Source organism: Ranitomeya variabilis, chromosome 1, assembly GCF_051348905.1.
Source record: "Ranitomeya variabilis isolate aRanVar5 chromosome 1, aRanVar5.hap1, whole genome shotgun sequence".
Lineage (NCBI taxonomy): Eukaryota > Metazoa > Chordata > Amphibia > Anura > Dendrobatidae > Ranitomeya > Ranitomeya variabilis.
In genome coordinates, this window is record NC_135232.1 from 378,769,643 (window position 1) to 378,784,965 (window position 15,323).

The following is a 15,323-nucleotide window of genomic DNA, read 5'->3' on the forward strand; positions in this document are numbered from 1 at the left end:
TGTTCGTGGTGGATGCCGGAAGTGGTGTGCGGTGTCTCACCGCTGCACGCGGCAGATGTATGGGTCGGATAACCTGCGGGTGGCACCTTGAGAGTGGGTGCACGGCTGCTCGTGCCGCCTGGACGGGTGGGAGGTGTGATTATTCAGTGCAGGGCCAGGGAACGTCCCGGCCGGAGGCGCCCCTGGTTACACCGAGAGAAAAAAAAGATCTATATACTCACATACAGTGGCTGCAGGCCTTGTACTGACGTGGATATGTGCACATAGACTCCCCTGCCCACCTAGCGCTGCAATCTATGTACCCCCGAATTAGCCCTAAAAAGGACTGTTGGTTTATCAGGATTTGTGGATTGAACACTAGTAGACCCACACTAACTAATAAATGTAAGAATCTGACCCTATCTCAGCAGCAGCTTTCCCTACACTAGATGAGTCTGGAGCAGAATGTGGTGAGTAGGGCGGCACCAGGTCTCTTATAGACCTGATGACGCTGTGTGGCCAGCCAACCACTGTAATACTACAACAAAGATGGTTGAGGTATTACATTGCATGGCAGACAATCTCTGCATGCTGATTGGTGCTCTAAAAAGCGCCAAAATTAAAAAGAGGAGACCCGAGCTCCCGCCGAATAATCCCGGAAATACTCGGTGCTCACCGAGTGCACCGAGCATAGTGATACTCGGGCGAGTACCAAGTAGTGGCGAGCACGTTCGCTCATCAGTAATCGTCAATATTATATTGGAGAGGATCCAGCACATGGCACTTTCACTGATAAGCTGTTTTTAGCTTGGATGACAGTGGGTTGAATTGAATGGAGCCTTAACTGCACAGCCCTGTTCACTGTGTAATGGCCATTGTCAAGTACTGTAGTTCAGCTCCTATACTCTTCAATAGTAGCTAAGCTGCAGTTCTCAGCAATGGCCTCTACACAGTTAATAGAGCTGTGTCATTCTATCTTTGTTCACCGTTTACTGCTAGCAGAGCTAACAAACAGCTGATCTGTGGGGATGTTGGACTCTCATCAGTCTAATAATGATGACCTGTCTTCAGGCTAGGTCATCAATAGGGATGAGCGGACTCGTGGAAGTTCGGGTTCTACTACTGAACCCAAACTTGAACCAGAACCCAAACCCCATTGAGAACAAAGGGGCTCGAACCTTGAAGCAGGAAAATTATCTCTCTCCTTCCCGGACTTACCTCGGTACTCTGAACATTAAAATGGTCTTCCATGAGAAGTCCGTGTTCGGCATTAAGCCTCAGACACTCAGTGTTTGGTACGAACATCGAACTTTTACTTTCTGATTCACACATCTCTAGTCATCAGCACCAAAAGACAGCACAACCACTTTAATTTTGCAATTAGAACATTTGCATTGAGAGCATTGCAAATGAATAATAAGAATGCTGTCCAAAGGTGTAAAAAGCCTATAAATCCTGAGAGGAAAAGGTGCTCAGCTCTATGTAGCTGCTCTTCTCCATTCTAGCCACAAAATATGTCCTGAATCGGACACACCCTCTATTGATTCAGAATTCCCTACAAGTATATTAGAAAACATTTTATTAACTATGTAATCTCTTTTAACTATTCGTTCAAGAAATTAATAAAGTGAAATGTATTGATATATAGACGACATCTTAGAGTGGTGCTTTAAAGGTTGTGAACATTTCAGAATTTTCCATATTTCTGCATAGATTTTACTTAAAACTGCATCAGATTTTCACATAAGTCCTAAAAGTAGATCAATAAAAACAAATGAGACAAAAATATTAGACTTTGTCACTTTTTATTGAGGAAAATGATCCAATATAACATGTATGTGAGTTGTAAAAGTATGTGAGCCTTAGCTTTTAAATATCTTGTGAGATATGGGAAGCAAAGAAAGCAGATCTAGGGGCTTCTGTATTCAAGAAGCCGCTAAGAAAAAAGGGATACTGGCTAGAGCAGCTGATTTGGAAAACAAAATGCTATCTTTAAAGTCTAAGATGTTGTTACTGTTATAGGCTTAATTGAATGTAATACATATACTTGTTGTACTTTGGTTTCATTTTCTCTCTGGTAAAAGGTTTTTCAGACTTCCTGTTATGCTGTATTAAGAAGCTGATGCATGTACCTCTTGTTCTGTGAAGATAAAAGTTGAATTACCCCATATAACCTACTCTCACAAGTTTCTTCTGTGAACAAACTATGCAACAGGTTTTGGGCCCAGCATAGAAGACTTGGTGAATGCAAAAGAATACTTCAAAACAATTCACTCCAAACAAGTAAGACCATTAAGTTAAAGATGAGCAGCAGTTCAGAGCTGAGACTCATAGTAGCTAAGCTGAACAATGAGAACTATCAGTTATGGAAGTTCAAAGTGGAGATGTTATTGTCTAAAGATTTTTTATGGGAGGTAATCACTACAGACAGACCCAATGATAATAATCAGACATGGGATAAGAAAAACAGACAAGCAAGAGCTACTAACAGCTTATTAGTGGAGGATGATCAGTTAATCTACATAAGGAATGAGAATACAGCAAAGGGCATGTTTTCATGTTAATGACCAGGCCAATTTGTCCCTTTATGAGGTTATAACTCTGGAATCCTTCAACGGATCCAGTGTTTTCTCAGGACATATTGTACTTCATGATAGTTGTAAAATTTCTTTGATATGACTTGCGCTTATTTGTGAAAAAAAATGGAAATTTGGTGAAAATGTTGAAAATTTTGCAATTATCCAACTTTGAATTTTCATGCTCTTAAATTGCACCAATATGTCACACAAAATACTTAATAAGAAACATTTCCCACATGTCTACTTTACATCAGCACAATTTTGGAAGCAATATTTTTTTTGTTAGGGAGTTATAAGGGTTAAAAGTTGACCAGCCATTTCTCATTTTTACAACACCATTTTTTTTAGGGACCGCATCGCATCTGAAGTCACTTTGAAGGGTCTATATGATGGAAAATACCCAAAAGTGACACCATTCTAAAAAATGCACCCCTCAAGGTGCGCAAAACCACATTCAAGAAGTTTATTAACCCTTCTGGTGCTTCACAGGAATTTTTGGAATGTTTAATAAAAAAATGAACATTTAACTTTTTTTCACAAAACATTATTTCAGATATAATTTTTTTTATTTTCCCAAGGGTAACAGGAGAAATTGGACCCCAAAAGTTATTGTGCGATTTGTCTTGAGTATGCTGATACCCCATATGTGGGGGGAACCACTGTTTGGGTGCATAGCAGAGCTCGGAAGGGAAGGAGCGCCGTTTGACTTTTTCAACGCAAAGCTGGCTGGAATTGAGATCAGATGCCATGTCTAATTTGGATAGCCCCTGATGTGCCTAAACAGTGGAAACCCCCCACAAGTGACCCCATTTTGGAAACTACACCCCCAAGGAACTTATCTAGATTTGTGGTGAGAACTTTGAACCCCAAGGTGTTTCACTAAAGTTAATAGCGCCCGGGCGTGAAAATAAAAAAATAATATTTTTTTTACAAGCATGATCTTTTAGTCCCCAATTTTTTACTTTACCAAGGGTAACAGGAGTTATTGTGCAATTAGTCCTGAGTAAGCTGATACCCCATATGTGGGGGTAAACTACTGTTTGGGCACATGGCAGCGCTCAGAAGGAGTGCCAAATTTTACTGTTATAGTTTGTAGGTGCCATGACCCACTGGGAGAACCCATGAGGTGCCAAAACAGCAGAACCCCCATAAGTGACCCCATTTTTCAAATTACCCCTCTCAATGAATTAATCTAGGGGTGCAGTGATCATATTGACACTATGGGTGTGTCACAGAATTTTATACCATTTGGCATGTGGATAGACTAGGGAAGAACGGAGTGCTATTTGCCTATTCAAGTGAATGGGTCTGTGCACGTCAGTGTGTTTCCATGAACCGGGTGTTCATGGGCAAAATACACTGACGTGTTCATTTTTTAATGTCAGCACAGGCCACAAAATATACAGCACACGTGCATACGCATAACACACGTGGATGTCATCCATGTAACATGCATTGGCACCGAGGAAGAAGCGTTACAGTAAGCGCTGTACTCCGGTGTCGGGTGCTGAACACGGCTCTCATCATTCTCCCTTGTTCTGCCAGTGATCGGCACAAGCAGGGGAGAATGATTCTCCCCTGCTTGTGCCGATCGCCGACAGAGCAGGGAAGAATGATGAGAGCTGTCATTCTCCCCTGCTTGTGACGATCACCAGCAGAGCAGGAGAGGATGATGAGAGCCGTGTTCAGCACCCGCCGCCAGGGAAAAGCGCTTACTGTAATGCTTCTTGCCTGGCACCCGTCCTTGTGGTACTGATGCGGCACATGCATGCCATATGTGTGCCGCAAGTATTACACACACGGACACTGACATCTCCGGTACCGGAAATATCAGGACGTATGAAAGAGGCGTTAAAGCGGGTTTTTACGTTTGGCTGCTGTCACACGCTAAAAGATGCTTTTTATTTCAAAAATATTTTTTGCATCACCATATTTTGAGAGCTATAATTTTTCTATATTTTGGCCCACAGACTCATGTGAGGTCTTGTTTTTTGCGGGATGAGTTGATGTTTTTATTGGTACCATGTTTGGGCACATGACATTCCGCGTGTAGTAAAATTGATAAAGCAGTTTTATTCTTCGGGTTAGTGCGATTATGCCAAATTTATATCTTTTTTTATGTTTTTGCACTTTTATACAATAAAAACTATTTTATAAAAAAATATGTATTTTGCATCACTTTATTCTGAGAGCTATAACATTTTTATTTTTCCGCTGATGGAGCTGTATCAGGGCTTTTCTTTTGCAGGACAAGATGATGTTTTCAGCGGTACCATGTTTATTTATATCTGTCTTTTTGCTCGCGTGTTATTCCACTTTTTTGTTCGGCGATATGATGATAAAGCATTATTTTTTGCCTGGGTTTTTTTTTCTTTTATGTTGTTCACTAAAGGGGTTAACTAGTTAGACAGTTTTATAGGGCGGGTCGTTATGGATGCGATGATACCAAATATGTGTACTTTTAATGTTTAGATTTTTTTTCATTTAAATATTTATTTAGTGATATAACAAATATTGATTTTTTATTTATTATTTAAAAAAATTTTTTTACAATTATAAAAAAAAAATACATTATGTGATTCATTCTTATTTTTACACTATGTCCCACTATGGGACAATTATTTTTTTGCAGGCTGATCACTTCTATAGCATGCAGATCTGCATGCTATAGAAGCTGTCAGCGCTGCACATTTTGCACTGCGCATGACAGGAAGTCTCTCAGCTCTGGAGACCCGGATGTCGCCATGACGACATTGGGTCTCCATGGCAGTAAAAGGGACCCCATGTCATACCACGTGGTCTCCGATCCAAAGGCAGAGGGGCTATCAATCATCTACACACATTAAAGGAACATCTGATGAGAAAGAAGTGGAAATCGATGAAAATTAAAAAACTGAAAGTCAAGAGTTACAGCTCCATACAGACAGAGAACCAAGATGCTCAATAAGAGAAAACAAGGGAAGACCACCTCAACGTCTTTCATACAAGGCAAGTACAAATAAAATTTATGAACCTACATCTTGGGAGGACATCTCTCAACTTTCAGAAGAAGAGGCCAACACATGGATAAAGGCTGCAGAAAGAGAAATAAAATACATGCATGATTCCAAGACATGGACACTGACAGAACTACCAAAAGAAAAAAGGCTATAGGATGTAAATGGGTTTTTAAAGTAAAATACCAAGCAGAGGGCACAGCTGATCTGTACCGAGCAAGACTCGTAGCTAAAGGCTATTCTCAAAAATATGGAGAAGACTATGGTGAGACATTTTCTCCAGTTGTCAAACACACCACAATCAGAACTTTGCTTGCAGTTGCAGCAACGAAACAAATGCAGTTGAAACATCTGGATGTAAAGGCAGCATTTCTGAATGGAGAATTAACAGAAGACATTTACATGGGTCAACCCCCAAGATTCAAAGTTAAAAGGAAACCAAACATGGTTTGTAAGCTACAGAAAAGTACATATGGTTTAAAACAAGCCACTAAAGCGTGGAATGATAAAATCACAGAAGTACTCATAAATGAACATTTTCAAAGAAGCACAGCAGATCCTTTTCTATATACAAAGAGACTGACTGACAGATGGATCTATGTGCTGATATATGTGGAAGATATTTTAGTTTGTTTTGAAAAAGAAAGGGATGAAGCGGAGATAGTGAAAACTTTGGATCAACACTTTGAGATCAAAGATCTGGGAAATGTGAGACAGTACCTAGGAATACAGATAGAAAGAGAAGATGGGAGTTTCCTTCTTAATCAAAATCACATGATTCAAAACATATTCGAAACATTGGGCTTGAAAGATGCAAAACAAGTAAAGTCTCCAATGGAAAACAACTATCTGAAGGAAATAAATAGTGAACAGGCAATGGGAAAATTATTATATCTTGCGACTGTTACAAGGCCAGATATTGCAGCAGCAGTAGGAATTTTGAGCAGGAAGGTGTCAAAGCCAAACAAAATGGATTGGAATGAAGTGAAGAGAGTAATCCGTTATTTGAAAGGGACTAGCAGTGTTAAACTGAATCTGCAAATGAGAAATGCATTTTAACTGGATACGTTGATGCAGACTTGGCTGAAGATCCAATTGACAGGAAATCTACCAGTGGCTATTTTTTCTTGCTCTCAGGCAGACCAATTAGTTGGACTACTAAGAAACAATCTATAGTAACACTGTCATTGACAGAAGCAGAATATGTCACCACAGCACATGCCAGTCAAGAAGTTCTATGATTAAAACAACTGCTAACAGACTTAGGACAACAACAATTGGGACCAACAAAGATGTATGAGCACAATCAAGGATGTCTAGTTCTTGCTCAGATGGAAAGAGTTTGCAATAACAATTGACCAAAGCATCATATCTACGGTGCCACTTCACTTCCATCCCCGCAAGATTTGAAAGGCAGAGAAGGGCGGGCCAAATGAGTGTAAGAAGGAGTGGCTTCATTTCCATCCTCCGAACACTTGAGAGGCAGAGAAGGGTGGGCCAGATGGGTGAAAGAAGGAGCGGCTTCATTTCCATCCTCCGGAGACTTGAGAGGCAGAGATGGGTGGGCCAGATGGTGAAAGAAGAAGTGGCTTCATTTCCATCCACTGGGGACTTGAGAGGCAGAGAAGGGTGGGCCAGATGGGTTAAAGAAGGAGCTGCTTCATTTCTATCATCTGGAAACTTGAGAGGCAGAGAAGGGCGGGCCGGACGGGTGAAAGAAGGAGAGGCTCATCTCCATCCTCCGGAGACTTGAGTGGCAGAGCAGGGTGGGCCAGACGGGTGAAAGAGAAGGTGGTAATAGAATACAAGGGCGGGCTTGATTCACTTTCACCTTTCCAGTGAGGCACCTTGTCATCGGAACCGCTCCCAGCACCATATGCAGCGGCCGCAGAGCTCAGCACACGCCGTATAAGACGACCCACGATTTTGAGAAGATTTTCAAGGGTTAAAAAGTCATCTTATACGCCAGAAAATAAAGTAAGTCAGAGGAAAAAAAAAATGATGGCTCACGGAAGGAGAGCAAAAAATTTAATTGTAAAAAGAAAAATGGTAGCATCATTATGGGGTTAAAAGAAAAATGGTAGCATCATTATGGGGTTAAGAAAGGCTGTGACCATTAAGCTCATTAATCAAGAGTAAAATGGCTATCTTTGTATGTTAATTCCTGAGTAAGGAAACAACTCTTACACCAAGGGCAATTTTGTACATCCAATGGTTTCAGGCCATTCAACTGCTTTTGGGGTCCAAAACCTGTGAATGGGGGTAGTGGTTCCAAATGACCATGCCCCCTGACTAGTATCAGCACACTTTTGCTTACATTCAGTAGAAATGAAAATATTTGTATGCAGCTTGTACTATAACAGCACTGGTTGCTGCAATTAGAGCAAAAGTTTTACATTGTTGATGTGATGAGCATGGCATCTATGTGGTTATATATTGAGAGGTCCTCTTCGAATGGGTGCTGATAAGTTATTTAATAGCAGCCAAAGGTCACAATTGGGACCTGAAGTCGGGGGACTCTAGATTCTTATGTTCTGTTTTGACTAAGGGCTACTTTATCGTAAAATATCTTTAAATGGAACCCCACCAACCAACAACAACCAGCGTTAAAAAAATATATTTTATTTCCACAATTCAAAGATAGTTTGATGTTTCATCTTTGACTGCAATGCTTATTTTACTATATGGGCCAAAAGTGTATATCTATTTCTATTATAAATAACAAGTTTTTCTAAAAATGATGAATAGTTGTGTTGTGCTCATGTCAGGAACTTCGTCATTCCACTGCTTTAACCAAAAGTGCTTTAACTTTTACCTGGTTGTAACAATGTAGACTGTAAACAGGCCACTGTGCAGTCATGTTTATAATAATTGGTTTAGTCTATTAATTAAACCATTGCCGCAGGTATCATGCCACTGACAGGTTCGTTGTGATAGCAGCATTAATGAGGCCTTATGATTAATAGTCTCTGTTTACTGTTTTCTAAGACTATGGATCTTTCCTACTTAAGGTGATTTCTAACAATGTATAATTGCATCCCACTAGAACTTTCAATACTGTGAGCTACAGCAGCCTCTTCTGCGAGTAGCATTTGGTTGGTACATTGTGAACCTTAACAATTCAATTATCTGTAACAAAGATAGAATGCCATGGGCTAGTGTCTCATTCATTATATGATATGGATAAAAGATCAGCTGACATTACCTTCATTTCCCTATTGTTTCAATATACAAAGGAATATGTAATTATTTACTGTGGCATTGTGATTTGTCTATTAGCTCTATAAGTTCTGAATGGAAACTAGTTACTGCATAAAAATCTCGGTGGAATATACATTGATTTTAGCCACTGTTTAATAGCTGAAAAGACATGAAATATGATTAGAAATTAAATATTTAGTAGTTTGCAAGGATTATTTTAATTACTCTATGTGACGACACAGTATTTTATCTTAATTAACCAGATGTCAATTTTCAGTAAGCCAGGAGGAATAAACTCTTATTTATATGTTGACTTCTGAATTTACGTGTTTCTTTCTTATTGGTCAAGAGTCTAAAATGTTGACTCTTCTTGTAGGTTAAATTGACATTTATAAATGGACAAATGATTGTTATTTACCTCTTATGTCAGCTCCTACAGTTTATTGTACTGTTATCTTTGCAAAACAAGGATGCAGGGTCACTGAACAATGATATTCCCTGATATGATGATCACACATGTAGCTTGTTGACTTGCAAAACAGAGGAGTAAAAACTATGCAAATTAATTAAGTAGGCAAACAATGCTAGTTAACCTCATAACATTCTTCTTGACCTCTGGATGCTGATTTGAAAGACAACAGTTGTGAACTATTAAAAAAGGATATGCGCCTCTGTAACAATATATACATCCAGACATCCAGACAAACAAGAGATCCAGAGCTCAAAAGAACCAGAGACTCTTTACAAGACAGCAGCCAAGACATCATAGCTCCATCACGAGGGACGCAGACATGAAATTCTACAGGATGCCAGCTTAGGGGACCATGGCAATGGCTGAAAGAATACAGATCTGCTCCATTGACCATCACTGAACCATGGATACGTTTGGGGTAGTCAGGATTTGGACACACCGGTCACCTGAGCCCCATGGATACATTTTGGAAAGCTAGGATTGGGACCCACCTGGCTCCATGGGGATGTTCTTTGTGATGGGTTTTGTACTTCAATGGACTGTCAGCTTCTTAAGCTTGTCGTTACTTCCTCTCTGTGTGCCACAGGTGGGATAGTTGTCCCCGGAAGCTCTGAAGTCAGAGCTGCTCTTATCCCAGCGAGTCAGCGGAAGAGTGAGACTCTGTAATTTTTCACCATCTTAGGTATTTTGGTGGGACTGTTCTAAATGTTATTTGGCTGTTTTGCGGTTCAATAAAGTATTGCCACACTGTTTTAGCCTCACCCTGTGTTGTCTGAGTAGTATTATGCCCAAGGTAAAAGGAGAGTGGGAGTTTGGTGGGATGATCCCTGGTCCATGCAGTTTCGGCTAGCGGATTAGAGCAACCACTGACCAACGTGTGTCCACACTCTTACATTAAAATACTGTATATTGAACACAGGCTCCTTTGTAATTACCAAATATTGCTATAAATGTCTAATAGATGTGGGTTCTGATGATGGGCAGTCTGATATTTTCTTAAGTATTCTGGATCTTTTGTCTCTACACACCAAAAAGAGCCAACTGTTTTGAATCCCAAAACGATCCCTATTAAATATGTGTTCAATATAGTCTGATGCGGTCGAACCCTGCCACCTGCAGCCATCTATTGGCAGAGCATTTTGTTAGCCTGAGTGGCCCAGTGAAAACCAATCAGAAAGTGCAAGAGGCCATAAATGAGGTGCCGTTGTTCACAGAAGGGAGATGGCATTTTGTGACGGATCTGTCACAAACAACCCATCACTAGGAGAGGCAATCTATGGGATGTGGACCTATCTAAGGAGCAGTGTTCTCCTGCTTGGTTTGATAACTGGCCTCCACATCCAGGCACAGAGTGAATGAAGAGGGGGCTGTGCATGAGCATTGATCTTTCCATTGACTTACAGAGTTATGGAATTGGCTACTACAAATGTCAGTATGCAATACCCCTGAAATACTCCAACAACAAAAAAGATTGTAGCTCAGTTTTATTTGGAAAGGTAACCAAGTCACATCTCTTGTACGAAAAGTATTTTTTGGATGTATTAAAGTTGCAGATTACATTTTCCTCATGTTCTATCCCCACATGCTTGGGATTTGGTTACAATCAACTATTTTAATGCTGATCCACCTGTGTTCACATAACAATTAAAAAGATGTTGACTATATCAAAATTATAGGTATCATAAAAATGAGATAGTCAAGAATAAAGTACATGTGAGGTCCCAACATCAGGGACTTGTGCCTTATTGACAGAGCTTATGGTTGTAGTAGTCCAAGTTAGGATGTGCACAAACTGCCGTGCCATATCAATGTTCACATATAGTGTAGACCGCTAGGTAAATTAAGTATTAGAGAGCAAGGGGAAAGAAAGGGACAAAGAAATGTGAATATATAATATTAATATTTAACTTTTATTATCACCATTTAAATTTTATTATCATTAAAAAATGTTCCTATCCTTATGATTTATATACATATTTAATCTGTTATACACATAACTCACTCATACACAGGTAATGGGAGTAATAAAAACTACAACACAGAGAAGCTTCACACACCCTACTACACCCTGTACAGACTAGACAATCCCTAGCCACACAACTAAAACCACCCCCTCGGACCTGGCTCCTTAAAAGGCCATTGAGGGGTTTCTTGTACCTCCTGAGGAACCAGAGGGGAGGCAACTGTGCACAGCTAACCAGGAGAGCGAAAGTGTGCATAGGGATATGAGGATTCAGGGTGAGGAAACTTAAAGCATGTGCACAAAGGGGGAAAAATGAGAACTAAGGAGAATAATAAATGAAACAAGAATAACCTCCCATCAACCTAACTGAGGAGAAAAGAAAAATGCCGGAAGGCAGACAAACACATAGCAGAAATTCACATGATGAATAGCTGGAACTCATTAGCACTAATCCACTTAGAAATATAAAAATCTATAAATATGACACACGGCCAACGCTTTCAAAAAGTGATACAAATTTTATTAACCACAAAATTATTAAAACCATATAGACAGACAAAATGAGGAGGAAGGGGGAGGGAAAGACCAAACAAAAGTACAGTCAATGGAGATTATCAAAACGGGCAGCACGGTGGCTAAGTGGTTAGCACTGCAGCCTTGCAGCGCTGGAGTCCTGGGTTCAAATCCCACCAACATCTGCAAGGAGTTTGTATGTTCTCCCCGTTTTTGCATGTGTTTCCTCCTGGTTCTCCGGTTTCCTCCCACATTCCAAAGACATACTGATAGGGCATTTAGATTGTGAGCCCCATCGGGGACAGCGATGATAATGTGTGCAAAACTGTAAAGCGCTGCGGAATATGTTGGCACTTTACAAATAAAGAGATTATTATTATATCATGTAGATAAAAAAACAAGATATTACAGAATCATTAGAAATCAGGCAAAGTTCCAAATTTACGTGAAGTTTATAGCTGGAAAGAAAGCAGACGTAAAGTGACATGTGCACAAATCTAGAAAAATGTGAGTGTAGAACCACATAGTGTTCAAAAATGCATGATACAGATCACTCTAATAAATATGTTAATGAGCCAAATAGCCAAAAGTATGGATAGCGCTTTTACTGCATCAACTGCAACTGCCCAGCAGACACTGCACAAATGTCACTGCACATAACAAAACTTTTGGAAGTAAAGAACCTATGCAAGAACAAGCCTAAATAAATAAGAATACAAGGATATCATGGTGAAAATATGATGACCACAAGTAAGAAAACAGACAAATGGTAGGTAAAAATATCATGATAAGTGCTAACTCCACTGTGACTGCACATGTCCGCGTTTTGCCTACGGCTTGATTCACAATTGGTGTTAATTCATAACTGGACAGGATGATTTCACAGAAGTGTGATTGATTTGGAGTTACAGTGTGTTGTTTAAGTGTTCCCTTTATTTTTTTTGAGCAGTGTATAAAGCCCATCCCAGAATGTGATAGGACAAGCAAAACGTAACAATGAGAAACACCAGAAGAGGCGACAGCCTAGAAAGGAAAAATAAAGGCAATAGGGAACATCAGCATAATACAGGGAAGAAAAAGGCAATAGCTTAGTAGACAGGAGAACGGACCACTGACCCAGATGTCACCGCAGGGTCGTAACGATTGCAGTCACAGAGATCATAACTGTAACCGGTGAGGGGCCCGCCAACGCCATCACAAACTTCAACCGGATGTACATTCTTGGACGCACATTCAGATGAAGTGTATTGAGGCCAGCAGCTGAAATATGCACATGACTGGGGGGGCAGTGACGTTATGCTCTCACGTTGCTTGCACCTTGAAGTAAGCTGCCGGCTTCAGAGGAGAGGGGTAGCAGAGGGAAGGTGAGTATTTACACCATCAGCCATGTCCCTGCCTTTGTATGTGAGCTTAGATTTTTCCCAGCACTTGATAACTGATTTAATCAGCCATCAAGTGTCTCTAATAGCTGTATCTGAGATCCACCGTGGCTGTTAACAAGTTAAATGCCACTGTCAATCACTGACATTTAACAGGTGCAGACAGGAACCTCGTCATTGATTCCGCCAATTGTCACCCCATTACGTGATTGCGGGGTGCCAATGGGCTGTCATGACAGCCGGGGATCTGCTGAAGATCCTGTGCCTTTCATCACGATTCTCCTATAAACACCGGCCCCTGGCCGACCTTCATAAGAGATCGTGATTTTTGCTAAACATAACAGTGTTGAAGCACTGTTACATATGTATAGCACAGGCGATCGGGTGATCACAGCTTCAAGCATCCTAAGGGGACAATTACATACAGTAGAAAGTAAAAAAGAAAGGTTTTAAAAAAACATTTTAAAAAGTTGCCATTTAAAATAAGACAATCAAAAAAATTTAAAAATACACATTAGATATTTGCGTGTGCAGAAATGTTCAATCTATCAAAATATAAAATAAATTTTTTCTCATAGGTAAACGGCATAATGAGAAAAGAAATCAAAGCGCCAGAATTACATTGCTTTGATCACCACAACACTGCAATAAAATGCAATAAAACATTGTATCTACCCTAAAATTGTATCAGAAAAAACATCAGTTCAGGGCGCAAAAAATAAGCCATTATACAGCCTCAGATTCCAAAAATTGAGAACGCTACGGATCTTGGAAAATGATGACAAAAGATTATTTGTATTTTTTTTTCTTTTTACAAATTTCTGCATTTTTTTCACCAGTTGAATAAAACATTTATACAGTATCTGTGCTCTTGTACTGACCTGGGGAATCATATTGCCAGGTCAGTTTTACCATATATTGAACATGATAAATAAAAAAAACAAAAACCATTGTGGAATTTCACATTTTTTGCAACTTCATTGCATTTCGATTTTTTTTACTGTTTTCCAGTACACTGTGTTGCACAATGAATGATGTCACTCAAAAGTACAACTTGTCCCACAAAAAACAAGCCCTCATACAGCTTTATCGCTGAAAAAAGCAAAGAGTTACGGCTCTTGGAAGAAGGGGAGGAAAAAACGGAAAATTGCGTGGTGGTGAAGGCCTTGAGTTAGGAAGGAAATCTGAATGGACTGCTTGCTGGAGGAAGGGGGCGCACCATTGAAATGTCGCCGCAGGTGCTTGCTGTTGCCTGAAGCAATTGGATTGGTTGCACCAACGTCTGTGTCCTTTATTCACCATGTTAATTATGATGAATATTGATTCACTGATTTTGAATATTGATTCTATGAAAGTATTCTGATTTTAACCCCTTAACGTCCAATGACGGACACAGTCCGTCATGGTCGGGCGTCAGTTCCTGCCCCAGGACGGACTGTGTATGTCATCAGGGCCGGCCTGAGAGATTACAGCGCCCTAGGTGAAACTATTTTGTTGCGCCCCTACTACTTTTAACATACCTCCCAACTTTTGAAGATGGGAAAGAGGGACAAAGTTTGCGGTGCGCAAAGCGCGCCGTGGCAAATTTTAGGCCACGCCTCTGACCACACCCATTCATAACTAGCCACACCCATATCCACGTCCCAACCACACCCATTTAGCACTGCTGATCACACTGTTTCATAAAGAATAATTATAAACAAAAATAATATGGCCACACAGTGCTCCATACTGTATAATGGCCACACATGATGCTCCATACTGTATAATGGCCACACATGATGCTCCATACTGTATAATGGCCACACATGATGCTCTATACTGTATAATGGACACACATGATGCTCCATACTGTATAATGGCCACACATGATGCTCCATACTGTATAATGACCATACATGATGCTCCATACTGTATATTGGCCGCACATGATACTTCGTACCGTATAATGGCCACACATAGCTACTCCTACACACGCGGCTGCGCTCCGTACACACGCGCTCCGCTCCATACACCTCGTACACACGCGGCTCCGCTCCGTACACCTCGTACACATTTAGCTCTGCTCCATACACCTCATACACACACAACTCTGCTCTGTACACCTCATACACACGGCTCCGCTCCGTACACCTCATACACACACGGCTCCGCTCCATACACCTCATACACATTCAGCTCCGCTCCATACACCTTTTGCCTTTTGAAAAGATTTTTTATAATTTTTTCTATTTTTTCTCT